The following is a 13,464-nucleotide window of genomic DNA, read 5'->3' as shown; positions in this document are numbered from 1 at the left end:
CGCTACACAGAGCAGATCGTATGAATGTAATTAAATGTGGAGTACGTCATTCTGTCAGGTGGAGTAGGTCATTCTGTCAGGTACAAATATCTATCAGAAAGGCCTACTTCCTGTATAAATGTAGCTAGAGGTAAAGTAGGTCATTCTGTCATGTGGAGTAGGTCATTCTAAAAGGCACAAATATCTATAAGAATGGACTACTACCTGTATTAACGTAATTAAATGTCAAGAAGGTCATTCTGAAACATGCAAATATCTATCAGAATTGAGTACTTCCTGTATAAATGTTGTTAAATGTGGAGCAGGTCACCATCCCCCCTGTTAAAATGTAACAAATCACCCACTGCCCACACCTACTGCATGTTGCAAGAGGAGAGAGAGGGAGGGACACCAGGCTAATGGCAGAAGAGCCAAGGACTACAATTACTCAAGTAGCATTCATGGGCATGAACAAGACAAGATATTTCTCTCTTTTCTCTGATAGCTGATTATGTTGCTTATTTTGTCGCTATAATTGCTTTTTACAAGTCATCAAAAGGGTAAAAAAAGTCTCTAAATCTAGTGAGACAGTCCTGAAGTCCCCAACAGTGCCCGCTTGTAGCCTAGTAATAAAGCAGTGTTCTTTTTATTTGATGACTTGTTTGATCAATTAATAGCATGAAGCTTAAGGCGTGAACAAATCGCGAGTACCAATACATTATCTCCATCAGATAAATGGCAAATGTCACTGTGATAATTCCAAAATACATAATATTAACACCTTCTCATCCCAAGTTGTCACATATTAACACTTTGCAGTGGACTACCTAATATGCTCTAGGCATCATTCTGCGTCGCTGTTGACCACCCAGGATGTCACTATCACAATGTCAACACAACCACATGGTGGGATTACGGGATTAGGCTTCACATGGTTATGTTTAGGCAACAGAAGCACATGGCAACCAATGCAGGGACATCAACAAAAGCACATGCTGGTTAGGATTAGGCAAAAGAGGCAGATGGTAAGGTGTATAAAAAAATTAAATTAAAATGCATAACATGCATATGCAAAAGATGGCTTTTGGCATTGGGAGTGTTGGGAGCATCTAGTGTTGTCCCATTTAATACAGGACAATTTCAACCACTACTCCTTGTAACTCTGCTCTGAGGGGCAAAGGGGCACTGGAAAACCAGGGGGTGGGGAAAAAAAGAGAAACAGGACTGTGCCTTAGTGCTGCCAAGGCAAAAAGCATGCTGTGGCTCATTTGATGGAGACCAAAACAGTGTGCATTGGTTTCAAAGATTAAAGGGGCTTTTCAAACATGCAGAAAAACTCAAGTAGTGAGTGCCCCCAAGAGAGGCTTATTACAGTACCGTTGTGTACTGAGTCTGCCTTTGTTGCTCATAAAAAAACGTCCTTCTTCCATAAATTGAAAATGGAATTGCTGTTTACTTGCATTTTGCCTTCTTATTTTCCACAATCAGTGAAATTGGTGCACAAAGTATGAGACAATCTGGGTTGTTTTTGTATTTAGTTGCTATGGCAATGAGATGGTATGAGTAAATTGATAGAAATCTTTGACATTATTGTGTCCATTGCAGTGCTGATTGTGTATAAAGAGTGAGGCGTGGGCTCAATCAGGTTGTAATCAGACAAATAATCTTCTTGCAGCGCCTTTTAGTGCTTTGCAAACAGAGAGAAAAAGAAAAGGAGACTTCTACTCTGCAGGTAAGTGTGTCATTCATTACTGAACTTTTTCATTGACTATTGGAGTATTGGGAAGAGCTTCACCACAAGAAAAAAGGAAGTGTTTTGTTGAGGGGATGAATTAGCAAGTACACAAACCGCCGCAGATGTCAACTTAATTAGTCACCGGAGAGCTGAATTAATCTGGCTGAACTCAATTAGTGATTTCAAACTTAATCGACACCCTATTTGCCTAAGAAACCAAAACAAGAAACAGCAGATCTTTTTCTTGCTCTCATTTTTCACGGGTATTGGATTGGATTTGGGGAAAAATTTAGTTTTGATCCGCTCATGTTTGAATCATTTGAGGGCAACACTCTCTTTTGATTGGTTGCAGCTCCCTCTGGAACTGAGGCCCCGGCTTCGCTGCAATCAGGCGGGCTGATTCTATTTGAGCCCATTGATTGACGGCTGGTGGAGATTAAGCTTGAAATGTGAACATGCATCGATTTATAGGGGGGTATCTTATAATTCAGTGTGCTACCACGAAGCTGTAAAGGGTGTAGGGACTGTAAGTCAGCAGCACCACCGGTGGCTGAGAAAAACACCTGTATCTATAAAGACACACTAATAGTAGGTTTACAGTTAATTTTACAATAGAATTTATGCAATTTCTGAGACAAATATGCAGACATAGTGATTCACAGCACATAAAAATAGAGAACTTGAATCTTGGGGATTCATTTAAAAGCAGAATAGGAAATGATGATGAAGCAAATTGTTGTTTTTTTTAAATTTTTACTAAAATGCTGTACTTAGCATTTTAAATTCTCTTCAGAGTTGCAGCCACAGACATCATTTTAATGAGTGTACAGGAGAATATCACAATTCAATACCATGAAAATATTAGTGTTATCTAAGCACGAGCTTAGGAGTCTAACAAGTATTTACTAGAGGCTAATCACAGCCATACATGCTATTTCTTTCATGTGACATGAACTGTAACCACTGTAGTAACTTGGTTTCATACTGTTTTGTGTTGCGCATCCTTTTCCAAAAAAAACTTCTGTTAATGCATTTTACATTTGCATGTGTTCATTTTGTCTCTACCTTGAAGAAATCTTTAAAAAGTGACACAACACACCCTAAAAAGCATATGTCAGGGTGTGTCAGTGCACTTTTGCATTCTCTGCAACTCTGCTTTACAGTCTGGTGTTACAGGTATAGTTCATCCCCAAATCAAGAATAGTCATTTTTCTTCTTGCCTGTAGTGCTATTTATCAATCTAGATTGTTATGGTGTGAGTTGCTGAGTGCTGGAGATATCGGCCCTAGAGATGCCTGCCACCTCTTCAATATAATGGAGAATGGCACTCAGCTTGTGGTGCCCAAAGCACCAAAAACATACATTTGAAAAACTCGACAGTAATGTCTCTTTTCAGAGTTTATAACCTGGTTACTGAAGGTAATCCACATACTTTGTGAGCAGTTACATTTAGAATCAATTTTGTGTGTTCTACACCAGAAAGAAAATAGTGCCAACATGAAACTGCTTACACCAGGTCTGTAGTTTCTGGAGTTGTTCAATTCTTTATTTAATTTTTTTATGGCGCTTTGAGCTCCACAAGCCAAATGCCATCAAATTGGAGAGATGGCAGACATCTCTATGGCTGACATCTCCAACACTCTGCAACTCTAGACTGATGAAAGGAAACATGATGATCGACAAAAACATCATATCTGTGTAGTGATGCGGAGACTGTAACCTTACTCAAGTTAATACTTGAATGCTTACTTAAATGCCATTTTCCCATCGTGTTTTCGACATGCTTTTCTGTCATATCAAGTATGAATGGCACTTTTTTAATTACATCTTCTTCTTCAGTGGTCTGATGGCACCCAGTTGAAGGTAATGTGCTCCTATACTTGCCTAACAGTGGAGGAAGGAGGCATGCATTTTCTTTTGCTAATTTCCCAGTAATTTGGTTAAAAATTGCACTACATTTGGATATTGACAAACCTGACATGTTTGAGTAACGTTTTCATCACGTCTCTGTTGTGTTCCACCTTTTAGGGTGGTACAATAATTACTTTTATAATTCATATTTGTAAATGGAATTTGGGGACCTTGTGTAATTCCTGCATAGCTCAGTCTCCCTTTAACCTGAGTCGAAGTAAACCAAACTGCTCTAAAAAAAAAAAAAAAAGTATATTTTGGTGGAAACTGGTAAACTAATGGAAATAATGAGCCTCGCGGTCATGTAGAAGATAAAATGGTTTGTGTGATTATGTGACAGCATCATTATTACCAAAAGATAATTATGATTAGTTCATGAAAGTGAGAAAATCTTGTGAAAAGTTAAACAAAAACCCACATAAACCCTTTTAGTTCTAAGAAACTGAAATTAAATCCTCCTGTTTTTGCCTGTAAATGCTCCAAGAGATGAAAAACATGAAGTCAACAACTTCTGTGAGACATTAGGATGGTGGGAGGACATTAGTGTCACTGAAAATGACCATGATGGTGACTGTGACACTTATGACAGCCACACTGCCTGGAGTCATGCTCAGACTTGTGGAATCAACAGGACACAGACAGACATGCTCAGTCAGCCGGGCAAGGACAGATGGAGCACAAACACTGATGTCACTGACGCGAGGACCGAGCGGTCATGATGACCCAGACGGTGACACCGACGCTGACTCAGACACAGAAATGCTGACAGAATGAGTACAGGTGTTCAAGAAGAGGTGTAGAGTGGTGAGAGGACACCAGCAAAACTGAATCAACAGCAACTCTCCGGTGGCCTCAGAGACAACAAGCTAAAAGCTCTGAAGTGAAAGAGCTACAGGACTGACATCTAAACTCACACTGACTGCTGCAGGATGCTGAGCTCTAAAAGAGAAACAACTCCAATTTTAAACATCAAACTCAGTTTAGAGCAGCTGTGAACAGAGTTCTCAACGCGCCAAAAAAAATACATCCCCAACCAAACTGACCAGAGTGAGCTGAAGCCCAAAGCTGGCCCATGCAAGATCATGACATAAAATACTGAGCCTGAGCCCATCCAAGTCTGACCCCTGCAAAAAGAGGCTGTTGGCTTCAAACCACTGGGACACACCGGCTGTGTGGTGATGCAAGCAACGCCTGTCCCCAGCAGAAAATGGACCAGTGTTGAAATGGGAGATGATATCAATCAATCAATAAATAAAAATATACTATCTATAATATAAGTTGGATTTACATTTTGGATAAATGATAAATACATCAAGCGCAGAGTGCTCAATTTTTTATTTCTTTGATTATCTTAAAAAAAAAAAATCTTAAAAAAGGAAATGATTTTTTTGTTTTTGCACAGCCCGTGCCCTACCTGATCAAGCCAATCAGAGCATATTTTCGGCCCAAACCTGGTCCAACCTATTGGGCTTTTCAGTGAGATTGAGAGACTCTAGATTCGAATTAAACTTATTTGGGCTCCAGTCTCCACATACAAATGTCTGCATATCAGTAAGTGGCAGGGATTTTTTTCTCAAGCATTTAAAAAAACTATATCTGCATTCAAATTTGGATATTGGTTTGTAGAGATTAGCTGAAAATGATGCAGACATGGAAGTGGCTATCTTGGCTCAAATATCTGCGGGCTACACGGGTGACCCTGAGATATTGGCTGTTGCCCTTAAAAATGTATCGTCTTCAGACCAACAGCTGACGGATTCAGAGGTTAATTTCTCATTGACCTCCATGCAATTAGACCTGCAACTAGTGGAGCTGCCTCCTGCTGGCCTTTCGAAAGAATGCAAGTTTACATATGCTGCCTTTTTTGCGCTCTCAGATCTATTGTTTTCAATTTCAGCAGACGTACTCAAAAACCAGAACGACACCATCGGGACACGCTCCAGAGTGCCTGTTTTTCAGGGTGTGATGCCTGCGCCCTGAAATAAACAGAGTTTGACTTTCGGAACACAGCAGTGCATACTACATGTCATGTGAAAAGGAACAACCAATCACATGGAAAAGATATTACTGAGTGGCTGTAGCAAATGTAGGATCAAGCATTTCTTAAACTGGGTCTAAATGTCAGTAATCTTTGCATCTGCTATGTACACATACAGTATATTTTATACAGTACATTTATAATATGTTTTTGGTTGTTGTTTTTTGTTTGTTTTGCATTTTGCCTTAATTTTACAGAATGCAGCCAGTTTTCAGTTGTATTTATTATTGACTTATTTATCAAAACGTGAAAAAATAGAGGTCCGCACACCGGGGAGCTCCCCTCAAAGGATTTTATTCTGCAAAAATAAGTGACGTTTCAAGCCAAAATGCTCTTCCTCAGACTTATAAGTATAAAGAAGAGCGTTTATCTAGGATCCAGCACCCATTAAGGGATGTGCGTCTTTCTTTGAATCTCTTATTTATCAAAACAACATGAACTTGTGGTGCCAGTAGCTTTAGCTCACCTGGTAGATTGTGTTCGTCATGTAGTCCTTAGCAGTGGCCCGGATTGAAGTCAGACCTGCAGCCCTTGTCTGCGCATCTTCCTGCTTCTCTCCCACATTTCATGACTATTTGTCCTGTCACAATAAATACATAAATAAATAAATTAATTAAAGAAGCCACAAAAAGTTAGTTTGCGTGAGCTGTAAACTGATACACCAGCTGCTCTTCTGTTTTAGCCTATTTTTCTCAAGGAGCGTTTGCTGTAGTGCTAAACTGCACTTTATGCTACAATTCTACAATTCTACAATTTCATTTAGCAGACGCTTTTATCCAAAGCGACGTACAACACAAGCAAGAATTTAGACTTAAGGAAAAAACCCTTAGTAAGTGCAAAAAGTGCTTCAGGTGTGATTGGTCACAAGTATTGCCGTCTAGTGGCAGAGGAAGTGCCGCACAGCACAGCACCCCCCCCCCCCTTTTTTTTTTATTTTTTTATTTTTGGAAACCAAAGTAATAACCAGTAGCGATCTCACCATCTGAGATTCAACAATCTCAGTATCACTACTTAGGATGACAATCAACATACATCATCACACAACTTTGTCAGTGCTAGATAATCATTAGGTGCTGGGTTTTGGACCATCTGACTTACTCTACCCCAAATGGCAAAGAGGAGAAGAGTCAGGTTAAGTGCCTAGGTGTTCTCGGAACAATTGAGTTTTCAATTGTCTCTTAAAAGAAGAAAGGGACTCAGCAGAACGCACAGAGTTTGGAAGTTTGTTCCACCATTTGGGAACAACAGAAGAGAAGAGTCTGGCTAGAGATTTAGAGCCGTGCTGGGCTGGAAGCACCAGGCGTCTTTCGCATGCAGAGCGTAGTGGGCGAGAAGGAGAGTAGACCTGGATCAGGGATTCCAGGTAGGCTGGAGCAGTTCTTGTGATTGTTTTGTAAGCCAAGAGAAGTGCTTTGAATTTGATTCTGGCTGCCACTGGAAGCCAGTGAAGAGAAATTAGCAGCGGGGTGACATGTGCTGTTTTGGGCTGGTTGAAGACCAGACGTGCTGCTGCATTCTGGATCATCTGAAGAGGTTTGAATGAGCATGCAGGGAGCCTGCCAGAAGAAAGTTGCAGTAGTCAATGCGTGAGATCACAAGAGCCTGAACCAGAAGCTGTGTGGCCTGTTGGGTCAGGAAGGGTCTGATCTTCCTGATGTTGTAGAGGGCATAACGACAAGACCGAGAAACTGAGGCCACATGAACCTTAAAGGTCAGCTGGTCATCAATCATGACACCCAGGTTTCTGGCTGAGTTTGTGGGCACAAGTAGGCTCGAGTCAAGTTGGACACTGATCCGAGGCTGAACAGATGGACAAGCTGGAAAGACCATGAGTTTGGTCTTAGACAGATTTAGCTGTAGGTGGCGTTCCTTCATCCATGTGGAGATATCAGCCAGACACGCTGATATCTGAGCTGAGACCGTTCTGTCATCAGGTGGAAAGGAGAGGAAGAGCTGAGTGTCATCGGCATAGCAGTGGTAGGAGAAACCATGGGAGCGGATCACTGCACCGAGTGGGGGGGTTTACAGAGAGAAGAGTAGGGGACCAAGCACCGACCCCTGAGGAACCCCTGTCGATAGGCCATGTGACCTAGACACCTCTCCTCGCCATGACACTCTGAAGGATCTGCCTGTGAGGTAGGACTTGAACCACCATAGGACAGAACCTGAGATGCCGAGCTCAGAGAGTGTGGAGAGGAGGATTTGATGGTTCACCGTGTCAAAGGCAGCAGACAGGTCCAGCAGCAGTAGGACAGAGGATTGACCAGCAGCTCCAGCCAGTCTCAGTGACTCAGTGACTGACAGGAGTGCAGTCTCAGTGGAATGGTCACACCTGAAGCCAGACTGAAAGGAGTGAAGTAGGTTGTTGTTCCGCAAGTGTTCAGCGACCTGGTTAAATACTGCGCGCTATTACCAGTAACCACGAGTATTGTTACATCAACCAGAATTAAAATTTTTAAAAGTAGGAATAAAACTTTAAGGACACGATTTAAATATCAATGAAGTGTGAAGATGCTCTTTAACACTGTTTATATTTACCAGACAATCAATCAAATGAAATGATAAAAGAAAGTTCAGGGAGTTTTTCCTATTTTTTCTTATTTTTTGTCATGATTCCTATCAGTTATTTTACTGAAATGTGCGCATGAGACAACACTGCTTGAAGGGCATCTCAAAGGGCGAGAAACACAAGCAGTCAGACAATCACTCAAGTAAAAAACACGGACAAACCTCAAGCTTGGAAAAACAGGACGGAAATTCACACACTCCATATTAGATTAGCCAACATGTTTCAACCACTGCCAGTCCTTGTTAGGGCTTTAACCCTATGAAACCTTAATCGACATCAGTTTTCTTGAAACAGCGTTCAGATGTGTTAAAGATCTGAAACTTTATTGCTTTCAAAAAAAATGGGAAAAAAAGCCAATCAGCAACTTAGCAAGGAAAGTCCCACAAAAATTGCACAAAAAATTGCAACATGTGACAAGAAAATGACATAAACCTAAAAAAAATCAAATTACTTATATTTTTTATTATTATAAATATATATTTACAATTAGATTATGAACCATGTATTTTTATTTTATTTTATCACTTTCCAGGACTTTTTCCAGGTTCCTTTTATTTCCTTTTTTTTCTTGCTACTTTCAGGTTATTTTCTTGCTTGTTTTTGGGACATTTCTTGTTAGATTGCTTTTTGCCTTCTTTTCATGTTTGTGGAAGAAATCAAGAATCATTTGATCAGGTTTCAAAAGAGTTAAACCTCAAGCTTGGTTGAACAGACCAATATTCAACACCAATTCTCAATTATTATTTACTAATTTCTATGCTAATTTACAGATCATTACTCTTAAGTTGCTCATTGCCCTCTTGCCATGTTTTTGAAAGAAATCAAGTCAATTTGCACAGGTTTCAAAGGGTTAAAGTGAGTCATACCAAGCAGCAGAAATGAGGCAAAAGTTATCAATCATTGGTCCCGAGATAAAGTTAGTAAATAAATATCCTCCCCAGTAGAAATGATGGTCAAATCCATTAAAAACAAGGAAAAACTGTCTACTTTCTGTCAAGTACACTTTGAAAACATATGGATCATGTTTACAAAGTGTCACACGATATTACTGAAGCCTAACTGCAGTTCAGTCACGTTGAATAGTAATCAACACTATGACCCAACTAACAAGGAGACAATATTGTTTTGCTGCCTGATCCCTGAAGCTCATTTCACTAACAGATGGATATCTTTTGGTAATTAAGCCGGTAAAAAAAAACACCCGCAGATACGGAGACACACACAAAGAGAGACAGCGGTTTGACATATGACGAAGATGTGCGTCAGATAGCTAAATATGGAAGAGAGGACGCAAAATGAGACGGTAAGTTGTCTTATGAGGTAACATATTGTTACAGCACGACAACTCGCACCTGAACACCTCGACTTTGCTTCCTTTTTGAACCCAAACACATGCACAACTACATCCACATTGGCATGCACATGGCGGCAAATACACACACACACTAATTCACACACTCACACACACTTAAGACTTCTTTCTTTTCTTAATTAGCCTAAAGCCCTGATGTCTGGTTTCAGTTCTTCTTCTCAGTGTGGTGCCAGCGCTTCTGTTAGTTAAGATTTCAGCTCAACATCCTCCACTGCTCTCATCTCTCCCTCACCCTCCCTCCTGCTCTTACTCTCATCTCTTTCTCTCTCACACACATACTCTTTCAGCTGTCGTTTTCTTACACACAAACACACACACACCCTTCTCACTTTGCCCGCATCTCCATTGCAGTTCTCTCCGTATTCCTTTCTTAACTCATCACTTCTCCTCGTCTTGCTCTGGATCATCCTCCCACTCTGCTTTTACCAGGAGTGTTATCTCATCACTGCTTTTCCTTTTTTTTTTTTTGCCTCTTCTCTTCTCATTGCCCTCTCTACACTCCCCTTTCTTTATCTGCCATTTCAATGGGCTTCAAAAGCTTCGCTGCCTGCCATTGTGATTGTTGCCTCGCCGGTTTTTCACTCCATCACTCCTCCCAATCCTCCCTGCCTCTCTCACTCCTGTGGAAACTGAGAAAATCGCTCACTGGAGCATGCTTGATGACATCTATCCAGTGGCGGTGTGACATCCGTTCACTGTGTGACGCATTAACGAACCCCGGAGGACGTCACAGTCTCCAAAAAGAGCATCGGATAAACACTCTGACACCTTTTTTCCCCTTTACAAACAGGCCATTGACAGTACTTTTTTTTTTTGACCGAATGCCCACCCTGCACACAGATGGAAGTCTGTGTCAGAGTGTTGCCATGGTTACGGTGATCTTTGCTGCTTAGTACACCTGCTGGGAGAGAGTAGCAGGTAGCCCGGCCTGATCGGTGATGTGTGTGTGGCGATAAAGACTGACAGGCAGATGTTGTTGGGGGGTAAAGTAAGAAGAAGGAGGAGAAGTAAAATCTGTTAGCGAGAGCAACCTGATCCTCTGGAGTGCCCAATTCTCTCAGTATTTTAAAGCTCTGATGTTGTTTACCCCAGCAGCAACCCTTATCATCATCAAAGCCTGTAAGTGACACTCTCCAAACGAAAGTGTTCTGCAGAACGGTCCCCTCCTCCCCCTCCTCCTCTACTATCGCCATGGTAACTGATTGCCTCATTCTCCTCTGGCTTGAATTCCCTCCGAAATACAAACACCTGTTGGTCCTGTTGTTGCTGCACGCCGACGTTGGTTAACTTCGATTTGTCTGTCATTATGTTAGATTGTTTGGAAAAGTTTTGCTCAGAGCTAAAGCAGAAGCTCCTCTGGTGAACACTTAAAGGTGCATGTAATGTGCTATATGCTGTTACAGCTGGGGTACGCAGTTTTCTGGAACACACGGACAGAAGGCAGAATTTGAAAATGCACCTTCCTCCTGCAGTTCTCCCCTCTCTTTGTTAAGCTCCTCTCCCAGCATGCTTCATAATCAACATGTTCCCATCCCAACTCATCGTATGTTGCTGCTTTGTCAGTGGATTTCTGCCTCTATATATTACAAGTTAGGTATCCTGAATTTTTAATTTTTAACCTGTTTGTTATTTTTATCTGTTGTTTTTTAACTTGTTTTTATTATCTTGTGTAATTATTTTTTACTGTGAGTCAATTTCCTTTTGGATCAATGAAGTAAATCGAATCAAATCTCATCTAACATAATCTTTTACTTCTGCTGCTGATGTTCCAGGATGCCACTACGGTGATTCTGACAAATGCACAAGGTTGGATGACGCTGCACGTGGTTATGTCTGGCAACAACAGCACATGGCAACCCTACAACGATGTTTGGTTGGATGATGCATGTCAAGTGGCGTCCACATGAATGCCAGGAACTAAGGTTTCCCAGAAGGATGCTGTATTGTAACAAGATAATCAATGTTATCTCCTTCACCTGTCATTGGTTTTAGTCTTGTGGCTGACTGATGTATATGTTACAGAAAATCCAGCTTTCCCTTCGTACTTTCCCTTATATGTATTTTTAAGGTTAGAAAAACATTTTATTTTTATGCTATCTGACAGCATCACGTATTCATTATTAATTTCTTTCAACTCTTCACTGAAGCTATATGATGTTTACACTGAGTGAAATGTTCAAACCCAGGGCTTCATCTTTTTCATTTTATCAAGTGGAAATATTCTGGATATGCTGTGCATAATTTATACACATTTCTCTCCAAATTCAGCATGACATATTTGGTATCTTTGCAAATGTTGGGATCTACACTTGAATTTGAAAATAAGAATCCATAAGCCAAGCTCTGAATAAAATTTATCAGAATGGACCGATGCAACAGTGTGAGAATCCTGAAATTGAGAGTTCATTCTTGATCGTTTGAAACAGCTGTTGACAAGACAACCCCACCACAACGTCAATTTTTTTGCTGTACTGGAGTTCTCAGTCGTTTTCATGTGCTGCGTCCGAAATTCAACCTCTAGACCACATACCCAATGTGTGTATCCTTCAACATACTTTGTTTACATTGACAATAGTATCTTTTTGGACACAATGAGCTGTCATTACCATGCCACTTCCTGAGAGCCTCCTTGATAACTGGGGATGTGTAACCACGGTAACCTGTCCCAACCTCAGCTCTACTGCTATCTGCATCATGATGAACTTCATGTTTGATTTAATCACATTTGTAGGAGAAACAAAGCTCAATAACAATGTAAAATGCCATTATTCTGTGATGGTACAACTACCACAATACTTCATACAGTGTCAGCTAAATTGCACATCAGGTAGTGGACTCATGATGCCTGAGATTAACTTGATGTTACAGAGCTGTAACCTGTTGGTTTCCCTTTAGACACCCTAACACTCCTTATATTATGTCGTTATCGGCAGCATTTCAACCTGTCGCCATCCAGAGTACGTACAAATGTACAGCAGCAAAATGTGAATCATGTTGTCACCATTTGACATGCAAGCCTTTTGCCGCTTGCTTACTTGTTTGGTATGTGATGAAATAGGTCAACTGGAAGAAGGTCCAAAAGCAACTAGCTGAAAGGGAGCAGAGTTGGACATACTTCTGTCAGTAAATCAATTCTCCCCAGGTGCTTGCATACTGGGACAAGGACAGTGGTCGAGTTAAATAGCCTAATCGAGCTATAACCAAAGCTCGACTTAACTGTGCATGTAAACATACTGAATGTTTAAGCATACTAAATAGTATGTTTATTTCAGGTTGCTTTGTTGTCATATCTATATATGATTTTTTTTTCTTTAAAAAGTCCTCTTAAAACCCTGGCAAGACGACCGGAAAAACCTCAAACACCTCACAAAAGAGCACAAAGAATATCCAATTAAGATGCACATATCTGCAGAAACCTGTGACACACGCAGGCCTCATAGCTTTAAAAATTTATAAACTGCAAACAGACTGAAAACAGCCCTCCCTCTCTCTCAGCACAAAGCATGCTCAGAGAGGTGGCAAAGGTCTCCACCTTCCAGTGTGCGAGGTGTGTGTTGGTGTTGTCATAGGCTGGTGTCATGATGCTCAAACACAGGAGCAGAGGAGACGACAGTTGCTGGTAAAGCAGGTAATTTATCTCATTCAGCCGAAGAGAGCGACATCAATGAACGACTGATTGCAGGAGAAGAGAAACTAAATGCTGCACGCACACACACACAATTGAAACACACACACAAATACACACAGACAGAGTTGATATTCTGTACACATGTGGGTGGATTGCGTTCACACAGAAACATGCGTGTACACGCAGGTAGAAGCACACACACACTGCTGATGAAACTTTTACTCCATTTAGT

General features: G+C 40.9%; 1 long non-coding RNA gene across 3 annotated transcripts in view; it reads right to left on the bottom strand.

Moving 5' to 3' along the window:
- Positions 1-13,464, bottom strand: part of LOC148186825 (uncharacterized) — a 61,436-nt gene that overhangs the window by 39,841 nt on the left and 8,131 nt on the right. For 2 of the 3 annotated variants that reach the window (XR_015779056.1, XR_015779057.1), the window contains exon 3: positions 6,130-6,243. This is a non-coding gene — a long non-coding RNA (uncharacterized LOC148186825). Of the gene's footprint in view, positions 1-5,043; positions 5,602-6,129; positions 6,244-13,464 lie in introns of those variants that run through there. The other variant, XR_015779058.1, reaches the window with a different exon arrangement.

The sequence above is a fragment of the Plectropomus leopardus genome, chromosome 16 (assembly GCF_026936395.1).
Source record: "Plectropomus leopardus strain MGB_pleo_1.0 chromosome 16, ASM2693639v1, whole genome shotgun sequence".
Classification (NCBI taxonomy): domain Eukaryota; kingdom Metazoa; phylum Chordata; class Actinopteri; order Perciformes; family Serranidae; genus Plectropomus; species Plectropomus leopardus.
This window is presented reverse-complemented; position numbering and strand designations above follow the sequence as displayed.